General features: G+C 34.8%; 1 pseudogene; it reads right to left on the bottom strand.

The window, feature by feature from the left end:
- Positions 1–15,465: 15,465 nt before the first annotated feature.
- Positions 15,466–19,479, bottom strand: LOC115144892 (beta-parvin-like; annotated as a pseudogene).
- Positions 19,480–19,945: the final 466 nt, after the last annotated feature.

Genomic DNA, 19,945 nt, shown 5'->3' with positions numbered 1-19,945 from the left:
CAAGTACATTAGTGTCTAGTTTGAGAAATAGACACCTCACAAGTCCTCAACTGGCAGCTTCATTATATCGTTCCCGCAAAACACCAGTCTCAACGTCAACAACGAAGAGGCGACTCTGGGTAGTTAGTTAGTGTGTGCGTACGTGCGCGTGTGTGTGCTTGCGTGTCTCACCTAGGAGAGGATGGAGGACCAGACCATCAAAGATCCTCTTCAAGACTGCACCACAATGTGATCCTCTTTCAAAGTGCTCTTGATCCAGTCAACCAACACCTGCAGAGACCAGAGTTCACCATAATAGTCAGTTATATTGAGTGATATTAATAACTGGGTGCTATAATTCTGTAATTCTGCTGGCAGGTAGCCTGCTATACTGGAGGGTTGCCAGTTTGAATCCTGGGTCTGACATGAAAAATCTGGCAGAAAGTAAGCTGGCAACTAAGAGGGTTTCTGGTATCAAATCCTATTGTGCAAGGCACTTAACCCTCCACAACTGCTCCATGGGTGCCCAATGTGGCTTCATCCTGTATGTGTTTTCAGGAGGTGTTGGAAGCGGAAGTAACATTTCGGTTGGACCTTGTGTACAGTTGACGAATAAAGTGATATTAGTCTCTTGTGTCCTACTTTTACAGAAATGTACCAAATCAAACAGTGTAGAGATGAGGTTCTGGTTGCAGATATCAGTACATTAGTATCTACTGTAGTTCATCTTTGTATACCTTTACTTATCAATTTAGAGCAGACTCTTATGATGTCTGATAATGTCCACTTATATTTCTATTAAATGATGAGTGTTTTGTGTGTTATTGAGGTGTTTACAGAGAGCAGGTGTGAGATTACAAGGACCAGATAGGCCCTGTCAGACTTGATAGTTAATACAGTTTTTGTATTCTGATCATGGAGTTCTGATCAAGGAATTCCGAACACATCATGAATCAACCCCTACATTTAAATGTGTCCACCATGTCTACATTGTGTCCGGATTCCCTTTTCCGGTGCTATATTCAAATGCCCGCTAACCTCTGTAGCTAGCCAGCAAGCAAAGCTAAAGGGATTCTATAACCAAACAATTTTAATGTATTTTTTGTAAATATTATCTAGCTGGCTACCAATTATGTAGCCCAGGCAGCCGCTAGAGGGCGATAGATCTGCACTACTTTCTAGAATTGATGTGCATTCCCTGTAATACACTCAAGTCCCCCGTGGACCGGCTCGTACACAAAGCATCCTCCATTCAGGCTGTAAAGGCATAATTTTCCTCCTTAACTAGCATTAATGGTGAGCAGCCTAAAAAAATCTGTGTAATGTCTTAATAAAACTACATTTTCCACCACCATTTTCAGATTTTCTGACAACTTAGGATGTTGCACATCTTGTTCAGCCAACGGTGTGCAACATCCTAAATTGTCAGAAAATTAGAAAATGTATTTTTATTATGACAGTGCACCTATGCGGCTTTTGTGCATCTAGACCTGTCTTTTCAATGCGATCTTTGTATTCTGATAGTAGAAGTCGCATGTAAGTGTCAAGTGTAGATGGCCATAGAATTTGTAGGGGTGTTTTTCTTTTCCATACCTTCTGCGATTACAGAGGCAGATTTTGACCAATCAGATCAGCTCAGGAAAAGATCTGATGTGAAAAGATCTGATGTGATAGGTCAAAAGACCGATTAGTGGAAAGATGATCAGAATTGGGCTGCCTGTGTAACACAGCCATTTAGGTCTATACCGTATTATACTTATTTAATTGATAAACACAGCAATAACTTGATTTTACTTTAATTTATTCCAGAAGTATATTTTCTATTTCAAATCCTCTTTGAGGGTCTAGGGAGAAGGTCTGCATCCACAACTACTACCTTGCCCTAGCAATGACTTTCTGATCTGTCCACCATCCTCTCTGATACTTTCATTTTTATTTTGTTTGTAACGTATTTTCTGTGTAGCAATTATCTTCTACCCATATCACCCAAAGGTATCATGGTCCTACAGAAAAGTAGTATAATAATGTGTTATCATTGGTATGGCATAGTAGTATAATAATGTGTTATCATTGGTATAGTATTATAATAATGTGCTATCATTGGTATAGTATTATAATAATGTGTTATCATTGGTATAGTAGTATAATGTGTTATCATTGGTATAGTAGTATAATGTGTTATCATTGGTATAGTAGTATAATAATGTGTTATCATTGGTATAGTAGTATAATAATGTGTTATCATTGGTATAGTAGTATAATGTGTTATCATTGGTATGGCATAGTAGTATAATAATGTGTTATCATTGGCATAGTAGTATAATAATGTGTTATCATTGGTATAGTAGTATAATAATGTGTTATCATTGGTATAGTAGTATAATGTGTTATCATTGGTATAGTAGTATAATGTGTTATCATTGGTATAGTAGTATAATGTGTTATCATTGGTATAGTAGTATAATGTGTTATCATTGGTATAGTAGTATAATGTGTTATCATTGGTATAGTAGTATAATAATGTGTTATCATTGGTATAGTAGTATAATAATGTGTTATAATTAGTATAGTAGTATAATAATGTGTTATCATTGGTATAGTAGTATAATAATGTGTTATCATTGGCATAGTAGTATAATAATGTGTTATCATTGGTATAGTAGTATAATGTGTTATCATTGGTATGGCATAGTAGTATAATAATGTGTTATCATTGGCATAGTAGTATAATAATGTGTTATCATTGGTATAGTAGTATAATAATGTGTTATCATTGGTATAGTAGTATAATGTGTTATCATTGGTATAGTAGTATAATAATGTGTTATCATTGGTATAGTAGTATAATAATGTGTTATCATTGGTATAGTAGTATAATGTGTTATCATTGGTATAGTAGTATAATAATGTGTTATCATTGGTATAGTAGTATAATAATGTGTTATCATTGGTATAGTAAAGTAGTATAATAATGTGTTATCATTGGTATAGTAGTATAATCATGTTTTATCATTGGTATAGTAGTATAATAATGTGTTATCATTGGTATAGTAGTATAATCATGTTTTATCATTGGTATAGTAGTATAATAATGTGTTATAATTAGTATAGTAGTATAATAATGTGTTATCATTGGTATAGTAAAGTAGTATAATAATGTTTTATCAATGGTATAGTAGTATAATCATGTGTTATCATTGGCATAGTAGTATAATAATGTGTTATCATTGGTATTATAGTATAATAATGTGCTATCATTGGTATAGTAGTATAATGTGTTATCATTGGTATAGTAGTATAATGTGTTATCATTGTTATAGTAGTATAATGTGTTATCATTGGTATAGTAGTAGTATAATGTGTTATCATTGGTATAGTAGTATAATAATGTGTTATCATTGGTATAGTAGTATAATAATGTGTTATCATTTGTATAGTAGCATCATGTTTTATCACTGGTTTAGTAAAGTAGTATAATAATGTGTTATCATTGGTATAGTAGTATAATAATGTGTTATCATTGGTATAGTAGTATAATAATGTGTTATCATTGGTATAGTAGTATAATAATGTGTTATCATTGGTATAGTAGTATAATAATGTGTTATCATTGGTATAGTAGCATAATCATGTGTTATCATTGGTATAGTGGTATAATAATGTGTTATCATTAGTATAGTAGTATAATAATGTGTTATCATTGGTATAGTAGTATAATGTGTTATCATTGGTATAGTAGTATAATGTGTTATCATTGGTATAGTAGTATAATGTGTTATCATTGGTATAGTAGTATAATAATGTGTTATCATTGGTATAGTAGTATAATCATGTGTTATCATTGGTATAGTAGTATAATGTGTTATCATTGGTATAGTAGTATAATCATGTTTTATCATTGGTATAGTAGTATAATAATGTTATCATTGGTATAGTAGTATAATAATGTGTTATCATTGGTATAGTAGTATAATAATGTTTTATCATTGGTATAGTAGTATAATGTGTTATCATTGGCATAGTAGTATAATGTGTTATCATTGGTATAGTAGTATAATCATGTGTTATCATTGGTATAGTAGTATATAATGTGTTATCATTAGTATAGTAGTATAATAATGTGTTATCATTGTAGTATATCATTGGTATAGTAGTATAATGTGTTATCATTGGTATAGTAGTATAATGTGTTATCATTGGTATAGTAGTATAATGTGTTATCATTGGTATAGTAGTATAATAATGTGTTATCATTGGTATAGTAGTATAATCATGTGTTATCATTGGTATAGTAGTATAATGTGTTATCATTGGTATAGTAGTATAATGTGTTATCATTGGTATAGTAGTATAATGTGTTATCATTGGTATAGTAGTATAATAATGTGTTATCATTGGTATAGTAGTATAATAATGTGCTATCATTGGTATAGTAGTATAATAATGTGTTATCATTGGTATAGTAGTATAATGTGTTATCATTGGTATAGTAGTATAATAATGTGCTATCATTGGTATAGTAGTATAATAATGTGTTATCATTGGTATAGTAGTATAATAATGTGTTATCATTGGTATAGTAGTATAATAATGTGTTATCATTGGTATAGTAGTATAATGTGTTATCATTGGTATGGTATAGTCAGTATATAATAATGTGTTATCATTGGCATAGTAGTATAATAATGTGTTATCATTGGTATAGTAGTATAATAATGTGTTATCATTGGTATAGTAGTATAATGTGTTATCATTGGTATAGTAGTATAATGTGTTATCATTGGTATAGTAGTATAATGTGTTATCATTGGTATAGTAGTATAATGTGTTATCATTGGTATAGTAGTATAATGTGTTATCATTGGTATAGTAGTATAATAATGTGTTATCATTGGTATAGTAGTATAATAATGTGTTATCATTGGTATAGTAGTATAATAATGTGTTATCATTGGTATAGTAGTATAATAATGTGTTATCATTGGCATAGTAGTATAATAATGTGTTATCATTGGTATAGTAGTATAATGTGTTATCATTGGTATGGCATAGTAGTATAATAATGTGTTATCATTGGCATAGTAGTATAATAATGTGTTATCATTGGTATAGTAGTATAATAATGTGTTATCATTGGTATAGTAGTATAATGTGTTATCATTGGTATAGTAGTATAATAATGTGTTATCATTGGTATAGTAGTATAATAATGTGTTATCATTGGTATAGTAGTATAATGTGTTATCATTGGTATAGTAGTATAATGTGTTATCATTGGTATAGTAGTATAATGTGTTATCATTGGTATAGTAGTATAATGTGTTATCATTGGTATAGTAGTATAATGTGTTATCATTGGTATAGTAGTATAATAATGTGTTATCATTGGTATAGTAGTATAATAATGTGTTATCATTGGTATAGTAGTATAATGTGTTATCATTAGTATAGTAGTATAATAATGTGTTATCATTGGTATAGTAGTATAATGTGTTATCATTGGTATAGTAGTATAATGTGTTATCATTGGTATAGTAGTATAATGTGTTATCATTGGTATAGTAGTATAATAATGTGTTATCATTGGTATAGTAGTATAATCATGTGTTATCATTGGTATAGTAGTATAATGTGTTATCATTGGTATAGTAGTATAATGTGTTATCATTGGTATAGTAGTATAATGTGTTATCATTGGTATAGTAGTATAATAATGTGTTATCATTGGTATAGTAGTATAATAATGTGCTATCATTGGTATAGTAGTATAATAATGTGTTATCATTGGTATAGTAGTATAATAATGTTATCATTGGTATAGTAGTATAATAATGTGCTATCATTGGTATAGTAGTATAATAATGTGTTATCATTGGTATAGTAGTATAATAATGTGTTATCATTGGTATAGTAGTATAATAATGTGTTATCATTGGTATAGTAGTATAATGTGTTATCATTGGTATGGCATAGTAGTATAATAATGTGTTATCATTGGCATAGTAGTATAATAATGTGTTATCATTGGTATAGTAGTATAATAATGTGTTATCATTGGTATAGTAGTATAATGTGTTATCATTGGTATAGTAGTATAATGTGTTATCATTGGTATAGTAGTATAATGTGTTATCATTGGTATAGTAGTATAATGTGTTATCATTGGTATAGTAGTATAATGTGTTATCATTGGTATAGTAGTATAATAATGTGTTATCATTGGTATAGTAGTATAATAATGTGTTATCATTGGTATAGTAGTATAATAATGTGTTATCATTGGTATAGTAGTATAATAATGTGTTATCATTGGCATAGTAGTATAATAATGTGTTATCATTGGTATAGTAGTATAATGTGTTATCATTGGTATGGCATAGTAGTATAATAATGTGTTATCATTGGCATAGTAGTATAATAATGTGTTATCATTGGTATAGTAGTATAATAATGTGTTATCATTGGTATAGTAGTATAATGTGTTATCATTGGTATAGTAGTATAATAATGTGTTATCATTGGTATATTAGTATAATAATGTGTTATCATTGGTATAGTAGTATAATGTGTTATCATTGGTATAGTAGTATAATAATGTGTTATCATTGGTATAGTAGTATAATAATATCATTGGTATAGTGTTATCATTGGTATAGTATAAAATGTGTTATCAGTATAATAATGTGTTATCATTGGTATAGTAGTATAATCATGTTTTATCATTGGTATAGTAGTATAATAATGTGTTATCATTGGTATAGTAGTATAATCATGTTTTATCATTGGTATAGTAGTATAATAATGTGTTATAATTAGTATAGTAGTATAATAATGTGTTATCATTGGTATAGTAAAGTAGTATAATAATGTTTTATCAATGGTATAGTAGTATAATCATGTGTTATCATTGGCATAGTAGTATAATAATGTGTTATCATTGGTATTATAGTATAATAATGTGCTATCATTGGTATAGTAGTATAATGTGTTATCATTGGTATAGTAGTATAATGTGTTATCATTGTTATAGTAGTATAATGTGTTATCATTGGTATAGTAGTGTTATAATGTGTTATCATTGGTATAGTAGTATAATAATGTGTTATCATTGGTATAGTAGTATAATAATGTGTTATCATTTGTATAGTAGCATCATGTTTTATCACTGGTTTAGTAAAGTAGTATAATAATGTGTTATCATTGGTATAGTAGTATAATAATGTGTTATCATTGGTATAGTAGTATAATAATGTGTTATCATTGGTATAGTAGTATAATAATGTGTTATCATTGGTATAGTTATAGTAGTAATAATGTGTTATCATTGGTATAGTAGCATAATCATGTGTTATCATTGGTATAGTAGTATAATAATGTGTTATCATTAGTATAGTAGTATAATAATGTGTTATCATTGGTATAGTAGTATAATGTGTTATCATTGGTATAGTAGTATAATGTGTTATCATTGGTATAGTAGTATAATGTGTTATCATTGGTATAGTAGTATAATAATGTGTTATCATTGGTATAGTAGTATAATGTGTTATCATTGGTATAGTAGTATAATGTGTTATCATTGGTATAGTAGTATAATGTGTTATCATTGGTATAGTAGTATAATAATGTGTTATCATTGGTATAGTAGTATAATAATGTGCTATCATTGGTATAGTAGTATAATAATGTGTTATCATTGGTATAGTAGTATAATGTGTTATCATTGGTATAGTAGTATAATAATGTGCTATCATTGGTATAGTAGTATAATAATGTGTTATCATTGGTATAGTAGTATAATGTGTTATCATTGGTATAGTAGTACAATAATGTGTTATCATTGGTATAGTAGTATAATAATGTGTTAGCATTGGTATAGTAGTATAATAATGTGCTATCATTGGTATAGTAGTATAATGTGCTATCATTGGTATAGTAGTATAATAATGTGTTATCATTGGAATAGTAGTATAATAATGTGTTATCATTGGTATAGTAGTATAATAATGTGTTATCATTGGTATAGTAGTATAATAATGTGTTATCATTGGTATAGTAGTATAATAATGTGTTATCATTGGTATAGTAGTATAATAATGTGCTATCATTGGTATAGTAGTATAATAATGTGTTATCATTGGTATGATACTAGAACGCCGCAGTAGTATGGTGTTATCAACCTTCCCAAGTTCTATCACGTCACCCCGCTATCCGCTGTTATCATTGGTATAGTAGTATAGTTGTTATCATTGGCATAGTATAATATGTGTTATCATTGGTATAGTACCATGGTGTTATCATTGGTATAGTAGTATAATAATGTGTTATCATTAGTACCTCCAGGCTCTGATCAGGCCCTACACCCAAACAAGGGCACTGCGTTCATCCACCTCTGGCCTGCTCGCCTCCCTACCACTGAGGAAGTACAGTTTATCTCAGTATAGTCAAAACTGTTCGCTGCTCTGGCCCCCAATGGTGGAACAAACTCCCTCACGACGCCAGGACAGGAGTCAATCACCACCTTCTGGAGACACCTGAAACCCCACCTCTTTCAGGAATACCTAGGATAGGATAAAGTAATCCTTCTCACCCCCCTTAAAAGATTTAGATGCATATTGTAAAGTGGCTGTTCCATTGGATATCATAAGTAGTATGAATGTGTTATCATTTGTATAGTCGCTCTGGATAAGAGCGTCTGCTAAATGACTGGTAATGTATAAATGTTAAATTGGTATAGTAGTATAATGTGTTATCATTGGTATAGTAGTATAATAATGTGCTATCATTGGTATAGTAGTATAATAATGTGTTATCATTGGTATAGTAGTATAATAATGTGTTATCATTGGTATAGTAGTATAATAATGTGCTATCATTGGTATAGTAGTATAATAATGTGTTATCATTGGTATAGTAGTATAATGTGTTATCATTGGTATAGTAGTAGTAATAATGTGTTATCATTGGTATAGTAGTATAATAATGTGTTATCATTGGTATAGTAGTATAATAATGTGTTATCATTGGTATAGTAGTATAATGTTTTATCATTGGTATAGTAGTATAATAATGTGTTATCATTGGTATAGTAGTATAATAATGTGTTATCATTGGTATAGTAGTATAATAATGTGTTATCATTGGTATAGTAGTATAATAATGTGTTATCATTGGTATAGTAGTATAATAATGTGTTATCATTGGTATAGTAGTATAATAATGTGTTATCATTGGTATAGTAGTATAATAATGTGTTATCATTGGTATAGTAGTATAATGTGTTATCATTGGTGTTCAGTACCTATAATGTGTTATCATTGGTATAGTAGTATAATGTGTTATCATTGGTATAGTAGTATAATAATGGTGTTATCATTGGTATAGTAGTATAATCATGGTTATCATTGGTATAGTAGTATAATGCACTGTTATCATTGGTATAGTAGTATAATGTGTTATCATTGGTATAGTAGTATAATGTGTTATCATTGGTATAGTAGTATACAAATGTGTTATCATTGCCAGTATAGTAGTATAATAATGTGCTATCATTCAGGTATAGTAGTATAATAATAATGTTATCATTAAAAGATTTAGATAGTATAATGCTGTTATCATTGGTATAGTAGTATAATAATGTGCTATCATTGGTATAGTAGTATAATAAATGTAAATGTTATCATTGGTATAGTAGTATAATGTGTTATCATTGGTATAGTAGTATAATAATGTGCTATCATTGGTATAGTAGTATAATAATGTGTTATCATTGGTATAGTAGTATAATGTGTTATCATTGGTATAGTAGTATAATGATGTGTTATCATTGGTATAGTAGTATAATAATGTGTTATCATTGGTATAGTAGTATAATAATGTGTTATCATTGGTATAGTAGTATAATGTGTTATCATTGGTATAGTAGTATAATAATGTGTTATCATTGGTATAGTAGTATAATGTGTTATCATTGGTATAGTAGTATAATAATGTGTTATCATTGGTATAGTAGTATAATAATGTGTTATCATTGGTATAGTAGTATAATAATGTGTTATCATTGGTATAGTAGTATAATGTGTTATCATTGGTATAGTAGTATAATAATGTGCTATCATTGGTATAGTAGTATAATGTGCTATCATTGGTATAGTAGTATAATAATGTGTTATCATTGGTATAGTAGTATAATAATGTGTTATCATTGGTATAGTAGTATAATAATGTGTTATCATTGGTATAGTAGTATAATAATGTGTTATCATTGGTATAGTAGTATAATAATGTGTTATCATTGGTATAGTAGTATAATAATGTGCTATCATTGGTATAGTAGTATAATAATGTGTTATCATTGGTATGATACTAGAACGCCGCAGCCCGTCTGGTGTTCAACCTTCCCAAGTTCTCTCACGTCACCCCGCTCCTCCGCTCTCTCCACTGGCTTCCAGTTGAAGCTCGCATCCGCTACAAGACCATGGTGCTTGCCTACGGAGCTGTGAGGGGAACGGCACCTCAGTACCTCCAGGCTCTGATCAGGCCCTACACCCAAACAAGGGCACTGCGTTCATCCACCTCTGGCCTGCTCGCCTCCCTACCACTGAGGAAGTACAGTTCCCGCTCAGCCCAGTCAAAACTGTTCGCTGCTCTGGCCCCCCAATGGTGGAACAAACTCCCTCACGACGCCAGGACAGCGGAGTCAATCACCACCTTCTGGAGACACCTGAAACCCCACCTCTTTCAGGAATACCTAGGATAGGATAAAGTAATCCTTCTCACCCCCCTTAAAAGATTTAGATGCACTATTGTAAAGTGGCTGTTCCACTGGATGTCATAAGGTGAATGCACCAATTTGTAAGTCGCTCTGGATAAGAGCGTCTGCTAAATGACTTAAATGTAAATGTTAAATGTGGTATAGTAGTATAATGTGTTATCATTGGTATAGTAGTATAATAATGTGCTATCATTGGTATAGTAGTATAATAATGTGTTATCATTGGTATAGTAGTATAATGTGTTATCATTGGTATAGTAGTATAATGATGTGTTATCATTGGTATAGTAGTATAATAATGTGTTATCATTGGTATAGTAGTATAATAATGTGTTATCATTGGTATAGTAGTATAATGTGTTATCATTGTTATAGTAGTATAATGTGTTATCATTGGTATAGTAGTATAATAATGTGTTATCATTGGTATAGTAGTATAATAATGTGTTATCATTGGTATAGTAGTATAATAATGTGTTATCATTGGTATAGTAGTATAATAATGTGTTATCATTGGTATAGTAGTATAATGTGTTATCATTGGTATAGTAGTATAATAATGTGTTATCATTGGTATAGTAGTATAATAATGTGTTATCATTGGTATAGTAGTATAATAATGTGTTATCATTGGTATAGTAGTATAATGTGTTATCATTGGTATAGTAGTATAATAATGTGTTATCATTGGTATAGTAGTATAATAATGTGTTATCATTGGTATAGTAGTATAATAATGTGTTATCATTGGTATAGTAGTATAATAATGTGTTATCATTGGTATAGTAGTATAATGTGTTATCATTGGTATAGTAGTATAATGTGTTATCATTGGTATAGTAGTATAATGTGTTATCATTGGTATAGTAGTATAATAATGTGCTATCATTGGGCTTTGATGATGGATGATCATTTGAGGAGAATAACTTGGCTGGTGGTGGGGAGTGAAATGTAAAACAAGGGTCAATCTTATCACTTTCAACTTCTCAACTTCGGGATCTTTCAAAGATTTTGGCTGAACAATGTTTTTCCACTCACCTGTTTCAACACATACATTTTAAGTTGAGAAGCACACTACTTAACAACCATTTTGGAGGGAAAATATGATATCCAAAAGATGACGTGAGCTGGAATACAGCTGAATGTAGACTTCAGGGTCTTTCCCCTTCTACATATCAGGAAAATCATCCGTATCCCCTCTGCTGAGCAAGATATCAAGTGACTGTACCTGGTATCAGTGTAGCCTACACTTGAAATAATAGTTCAGGAATAGTTCAAATTCAATTATATTAAATTCATGTAAGGGACCACTTCAAACTTCAGTATCTGATTTGATCACTTCCTTCTCTGTGAGTGCACTTCTGCGCACTGAGCACACACAAAGCTGAGCACACACAAATAGCATGAATAGAGCAAAATGGCTATAACCCAATAACATCATGTCCCTCTGAATGCTTTTTGGGGATTCTGGGCCCCAAAACAACACACAACATCAAACTCAGAGGAATGCATCCTGACTCTACACTAACCTGACTGGGATTTAATGTGACCAACAATATGTCAAAGTGTCTTCCTGAGACTAGAGTGTAGCTTCACTGTCCCATATCTGTCTTTGTGATGTACTCTTCTCTGTCTGAGGTTGACAACAAAAGGCAAATTGAATAATCATACCTTCAGAGCAGTAGCAGCAAACAGATAGAATAAGGAAATAACACTGTTGTACTCTGCTTCCTGACTAATGTCAACACTGAATCAATCAAAATAGCATTGCGACAGAGTAAAATACACCCAATCTGACAAGCACTTCTCCAGAAATGTGTTACAGGAGAGCAGAACAAACAGTCTTCATAGAATTCAGGACCAAAAATAACTATTTGTGAGAAACAGAAGGTCAGAATGAAGGACTGAAAACAGTCAAAAGAGAAATGAAAGGATGTGGAAGGGAAGAAGTAAGCAGAAGTAAACCTCGGTTTTGTTACACACGGTGTGTTCTGAGGAGAGGCCATGTATATGAAGCCAAGTGGTCCAGACTTATAGTTTAGAGCATTTGGATAGAGACAACTGCTTAGAGGTGAAAGTCAGGTCACTTCACCTAATAGAAGTGGCAACCATACCACAGGAGGCCAAAACAAACATCCCACTGGGCACACACTGGTTGAATCAACATTGTTTACACATCATTTCAATTAAATTGCATTGAAACAACGTGGAATAGACGTTGAATTGACGTCTGTGCCCAGTGGCTGTATCATGGCTGTAGTCTGTCCTCCAGCACTCCTCAATCATATACAGAGAGAGGAGACAACACACTGCATGTGCACCATCTCTACGTCAGAGGAGCACGCACACTCCATCAACCCGAAGAGGAAAGGGAAAAAAGGGAAAAGGAGTAGTAGTCATGGTTACCATAGACAAGAAAATAAAGACACAGTCCTAAAATAAACCCCATCATTCCTTTGGCTAAACCAAAACCAGAAGGCTTGTGTTGTGAGTTCCAATCTCCGCCACACTTCTGATTCACTTCTGAAGACAAAGAAATGATGGGATGTGTGAAGCACAGGAGGCTGGTGGCACCTTAATTGGGGAGGACGGGCTTGTGGTAATGACTGGAGTGGAATCAGTGCAATGGTATCATATACATGGCTCCCATATGTTTGACGCCATTCCATTCGCTCCGTTCCAGACATTATTATGAGCCGTCCTCCCCTCAGCAACCTCCACTGGTGTGAAGTGTATAATTAAACACATTCACCGGCTCTCTGAATTCAAACATGTATTTCTTGATAGACAGACACGTCCAGGCAGATACACACAAGAAGGGAGGCGAGTTGTTTCCATTGAACAGCCTGTCTCCTGGCGATCCAGACTTGACCACTTAATAATTTACCCATGGTCTAAAATGCATGAGTGGACTCCTGTACATTTAGCTCTCTCTCGCTCTCTTTCGCTCTCTCTCTCTCATCTGAAGGGCAGGTCAACACAATGATGCTCTGTGGTACAGAAGGAGAATAAATAATATTGCACATAAGGTGAAAGGCAACAGGGTCGGCATCAAGAAATATGGCTTGAACCTGTCCATATAGTCAGTCAGAGAATACTAAAATAGCACTGTTACAATTCATTTATCTTTTACATTGTTTTCCCCACCTTTATTTAACCAGGTAGGCAATTGAGAACAAGTTCTCATCTACAACTGCGACCTGACCAGGATAAAGCAAATCAGTGCGACAAAAACAACAACACAGAGTTACAGGATAAACAAACGTACAGTCAATAACACAATAGAAAAATCTATGTGCAGTCTGTGCAAATGTAGTTAGATTAGGGAGGTCAATAAATAGGCCATAGAGGCGAAATAATTACAATTTAGCATTAACACTGGAGTGATATATGTGGAGATGATGTGCAAGTAGAGCTACTGGGGTGCTAAAGAGCAAAATAATAAATAACAATATGGGGATGAGGTAGTTGGGTGTGCTATTCACAGATGGGCTGTGTACAGGTACAGTGATTGGTAAGCTGCTCTGACAGCTGATGCTTATTGTTAGAGAGGGAGATATAAGTCCCCAGATTCAGTGATTTTTGCAATTCATTCCAGTCATTGGCAGGATAGATACAATAGAAGTACATCAATAATAATATACTGTATAAAGCTTTATGAGATAAAACATACAGCATTTGACACATAAATATCTTCTTATAAAGCAGTAGAGGCTTTTTGCAGAAAATACACACCCACACAGCAAATTCTCCAGTGTAAAAAAACAAACAAAATGAACACAGAGTGTTAAATCAACATTGAAATTGTTGAGTCTGTGGACCCATATAGACATTGGAAGAGTTTTAAATGAACACGCTGCATGAGTTTCAGGCCATTGTATTACACAAAAAAAAGGGTTTGATTTGTTCCTAAAGGGGTACAAACACTTGCAACTGTAATGCTGCCCTGTAAAGAAAAAAAAATGCTGGGAAATGTGATAATGATGGTTTTGGCCCATGGATTAGGGTAAAAATAGGCCTTGTGTAATACTTATTATATTTTGTTAAAAAGCTTATTTTTTTATGATACATACTCACTTAGGATCTCACTTGATTAAATTCATAGGACTGAAAATGGATGAATGCAACAACCATATCTCTGTCACCAACAAATACAATCATGGGTGGTAACTCAAATATATTCAAAATTACAAGTAACTCTGGGAAATATTTTACACAAAACAGTGTGTTAATTTAAGACTGTTCCACTGTCTATATTGGTCCACAGACTCAACACTTTCAGTGTTGATTTAACACTGTTCCACTGTCTATATTGGTCCACAGACTCAACACTTTCAGTGTTGATTTAACACTCAGTGATATTTTTGTTTTGTTTTTAACGCTGGAGAATTTGCTGTCCATGTTTTCCAATTGCATAATACATTCTCCAGTGTTGACTGAGTATTAAAACTTAAGTGTGCTGGAGTATGGGTTGTGGTTAGCATAAAGGAGGAATTAAATACTGACATTGTGGGAGATTAAAAACAAACCATCTGTCTCTTCAGGCCAGTCCTCGGGGGTATCTGTAAGTCCCACGGCACTGATACGAGGGGTGAATTTAGTCTATTTCCCGTGGGTTCAATCATTGTTTAGGCTCAAAGTGGGCACAAGCACAGTGCCTTCATTCTCCTCACACTGTAGCTGTGTGTGTGACTGTGTCTGGCAGGCAGACGTCACTCAGAGTTCTTGTATTTGGTGAAAATGTTGTACAACACCCTCAAGGTGGACTTCAAGTTCAGGTTCATAATGTCTATAACCAAACAATGCACACAAAATAAGAAATTCATTATTTATAAAAACAAAAATAAACTTCTCTCTGAGAGGGAAAATCACAAACACAAAGAAAAGCGCATGCTGCTTGACTGATTCTGGGTAATATTGGCTATACAAACATAAAAATAAACACTTTTCTTTTGACAATTCATCCCGTGAGACTTTATATTCAGGAAGACTAAAGCTGGTGGGGTGAGGTTGGGTGTGTTTGGGTCACATGCTGGCTTAGACTTACATCAATGTTCAAGTATCTAAAGTGAGAAAAGAGCTCCACCTACTGGACATCTAAGACATTAAAGATACTCAAGCATCATGAGCATTCCGAAGACAGTCTACATTCAGAAAGCTTCCCTCTTCTACTGGAAGTTCACAATCTATTACAAATCAGTCTGACAGTACTTTTGACAGTATTTCCATCTGAAGGAAGTACAGTTTGAAGTGTCTGAAATGCATCAGAAAGGTATTGGGATGTTCAGAAGATCATCAGGCAATAATGTTGTATGATATTCTGTGTAGAAAAGAACATCATTGCACATTTTCTCTCACAACCCCATTTTTAAATCAGGCAAAAACACATGGGGTCGCAACCCCTAGTTTGGGAAACACTGATGTTATATATTGTGTCAGTACTGTATCGTCTGGTTTGGCTTTGGGTTTCTTCAGGCCTCCGTCCTGCATCAGCTCAAAGGCAAACGCCACATTGTGGACCTGAGGGGAACCAGGGGAGAGAATGAACAAGATGAACCTGCTAGCGGTCGACCAAAGAAACACCACTTCGACAAGTCCACCTCTCACAGAGAAACACCACTTCTACAAGTCCACCTCTCACAGAGAAACACCACTTCTACAAGTCCACCTCTCACAGAGAAACACCACTTCTACAAGTCCACCTCTCACAGAGAAACACCACTTCTACAAGTCCACCTCTCACAGAGAAACCCCACTTCTATATGCCCACCTCTCAGAGAGAAACCCCACTTCTACATGCCCACCTCTCAGAGAGAAACCCCACTTCTATATGCCCACCTCTCACAGAGAAACACCACTTCTACATGTCCACCTCTCACAGAGAAACCCCACTTCTACATGCCCACCTCTTACAGAGAAACACCACTTCTACATGTCCACCTCTCACAGAGAAACCCCACTTCTACATGCCCACCTCTCACAGAGAAACACCACTTTTACATGTCCACCTCTCACAGAGAAACACCACTTCTACATGTCCACCTCTCACAGAGAAACAACACTTCTACATGTCCACCTCTCACAGAGAAACACCACTTCTACAAGTCCACCTCTCACAGAGAAACCCCACTTCTACATGCCCACCTCTTACAGAGAAACACCACTTCTACAAGTCCACCTCTCACAGAGAAACCCCACTTCTACATGCCCACCTCTTACAGAGAAACACCACTTCTACAAGTCCACCTCTCACAGAGAAACCCCACTTCTACAAGTCCTACCTACCTTATGCTCAAAGTTCTCCGGTGTGAGGAAGAAGCTGTAGAGGGGGACAAAGTAGTCCTCCAGCAGTCCCATCAGCAGAACCAGATAAACACCATCAGTAAACTTGGGTTGTCAAACATTGGCAACACATGAGGATATGGAAGAAGCAGTGGCGACCCATCATTCAGGGCCAGTTATGAACCCCACCAGGGCAGAGCCCCACCTGTTATGAACCCCACCAGGGCAGAGCCCCACCTGTTATGAACCCCACCAGGGCAGAGCCCCACCTGTTATGAACCCCACCAGGGCAGAGCCCCACCTGTTATGAACCCCACCAGGGCAGAGCCCCACCTGTTATGAACCCCACCAGGGCAGAGCACCACCTGTTTTGAACCCCACCAGGGCAGAGTATTATAGTAATATTTACTTGCTTGTTATTTTAGCACTAATACGTGTCACATAACAGTTTGCAAACAAAGTTTAAAAAAATGTATCGAGTTAACAAAGCTGCATACAAACATGGTCTATTTGTTGCTTTCTTGAGTGAGGCAGCTCCAAAATGCAGGTGTTTCAGCCTAGCTCAGCGGCCCAGTGGAAAGTACAGAGCGTAGGGGTTGGTAATCTTCTGTAGTTGAGCCATGATTGGCTCAGTGTTCTGTCACTCATGGGGACACTAGGTCACTGCAAAATCTACAGGGAGAGCTAGAAAGTTTAATCAGTTTTCATGTCGTTTCTTCCTTCACAGACTCCATGAAATGATGACCGCTTCCTGGTGTGGTTTCCTAGAAACAAGGTTGGCTGATCTTACCCCTATTGCTCAACTTAAGCCACCAACCCCTAAAGTGTAAAGGAACGCATGTTTAAATCTCTCTTCAAATATTTGACCTCCTTCATAACATTGAGCTTGTCAGGTGTGTGATCCAATAGTGTGTCAAATGCATCCCTTTCTGAGATGCAGTAAAAAAAAAAGTGGGGGAAAAATCTACCTATCATCATTCTAGACAAAATCATAGAAAACAGAAATGTTATTGTCATACCTACGTATACAATAAGGATCCCCCCTCTCCCCCCAAAAAAGAAACCTAACAAAACCCGAACAATAGTACTTACTCTGTAGTGCTCGTCAGCTCCTTGGTCACATGACGTCTGCAATACGCCCGCCCTTTTCTAAAACAAACTAAACAATCTATACAGGTCAGTGGAAGAATCTGAATTAAGTCCTCTCTCCACGTCTCCTCAAAACCCATTGGATGAGAAAGCCAGAGGTCCCTCCCAATCGAGGATGTGAGGATGAATGCAATTGAGATTCTCCCAATGAGTCATCATCATTTATTATTTTATTTCACCTTTATTTAACCAGGTAGGCCAGTTGAAAACAAGTTCTCATTTACAATCATGATGTGCAACAGATAATAGATATGTGTTGTGTCTCCTCACCTTGACCACCACCACCTGTACAGACATCTGTTTATACAATCTGATGGGGGACAGATAGTGCATGGCCAGAGTCACCAGCAGGTACAGTATGGCCACCAGGTTCTTAGTATGGATAGCTGTGGATGGAGGAGGGGACCAGCAGAGGGAGCTGTCAGCATTCACCAGGTTTAAATTGTTTTTTAATGAAGTGCTTTCTAGAGGTCAATTTAATGGTAAAATTATGATTTTTATTAGATACTTTGTTAGCATGATATCAAAGAAAACTGATCACAATACCGAATATATTATTAAGTGTGTTAAATGTTGCGTTAGCCACTCGGACTGGCAATTGAATGGCACTGTAAACTGTAAAATACAACTCACAGTCAACGCTCTACTCAATGGACCAGCCGTGAGGCCTGAGCAGCTGGTTGACAGACTCCAGTACCGTTTGGAGCATCTACTTCTGTCTTCTCTCTGACTGGGTCACCTCAGCCACATTTAGCTTCCGACCCGACAGCTTCTCTGTCACCAGCAGAGAAGAGACACACAGGGCCTTATAAAGCAGTCGCTCAGAGCATCATAATAAACACAAACACACATACACTGCAAATGCTTTATAAACACTCATCCTAAACACTTACACCATTTATCAGAATCAAAGAAACTGTGAAAACAGTGATGGTGCTAGCATCAAAATATGATATAGTTCATCAGAAAAACACCAAGCTCAGCCACAGACACTACACAGAGTCCAAACAAATGATTCCTTACTGAATAACTTCTAGAGCACCTGTCCATCATAGCAATCCTCCTCCAAGTCTTTGAAGATGATCCTGTCCTCCTCCAGCTCATTGTTGATCCAGTCTATTAACACCTGGACACAGCAACATCCTTTAGCATCAGAGTATGTTCTCAAAATAAAGGGATACACACTACAGAGAGATGTGGATAAGTCACCTACCCTCTGAAGATCTTTCAATGGAGGATTCTCTGGAAGTTGGGTTCAGCATGTTCCTCTCAGCATTCTCTTCTAAGAAAGACATTGGAAGAATAAACTCAACGGCGAAGCCAGAGGGCTACAGCTGATACACATAGAAGTAGTACATATCATCATCCACATTTGAGAGTGCAACACTCGACACAAACAGAGTACACTTCTCCTGTGTACTACTATACTAGTGTACACTCATCTTGGATCATAAGAATGATTCAGACGATGAGTGGAATTAAGACACAGGGGGTTGTCCTCTGCACGTTGCTCTTTCATTTCCTCATCCACCAAAAGTCACTCACAGTCACAGTGAGTCCCCCAGAAGTCACCCTTAATGAGCTTCCATAACCCCCAGTTGTAACCCCCAGTCACTGAGAATCACCCCAGTTAGAAAGAGGCAAAGACAAGTACAATCGTCACCGAAGGTCAAGTGTCAACAGTCAACCAACAGTTTGAGTTGCTATTACCCAGCAACAGAGGCATATTGTACAATGCATTCGGAAAGTTCAGACCCCTTG

Source organism: Oncorhynchus nerka, linkage group LG17 (assembly GCF_034236695.1).
Source record: "Oncorhynchus nerka isolate Pitt River linkage group LG17, Oner_Uvic_2.0, whole genome shotgun sequence".
Taxonomy (NCBI): Eukaryota; Metazoa; Chordata; class Actinopteri; order Salmoniformes; family Salmonidae; genus Oncorhynchus; species Oncorhynchus nerka.
The sequence above is the reverse complement of the archived record's forward strand: the minus strand, read 5'-3'. Positions and strand labels throughout refer to the sequence as shown.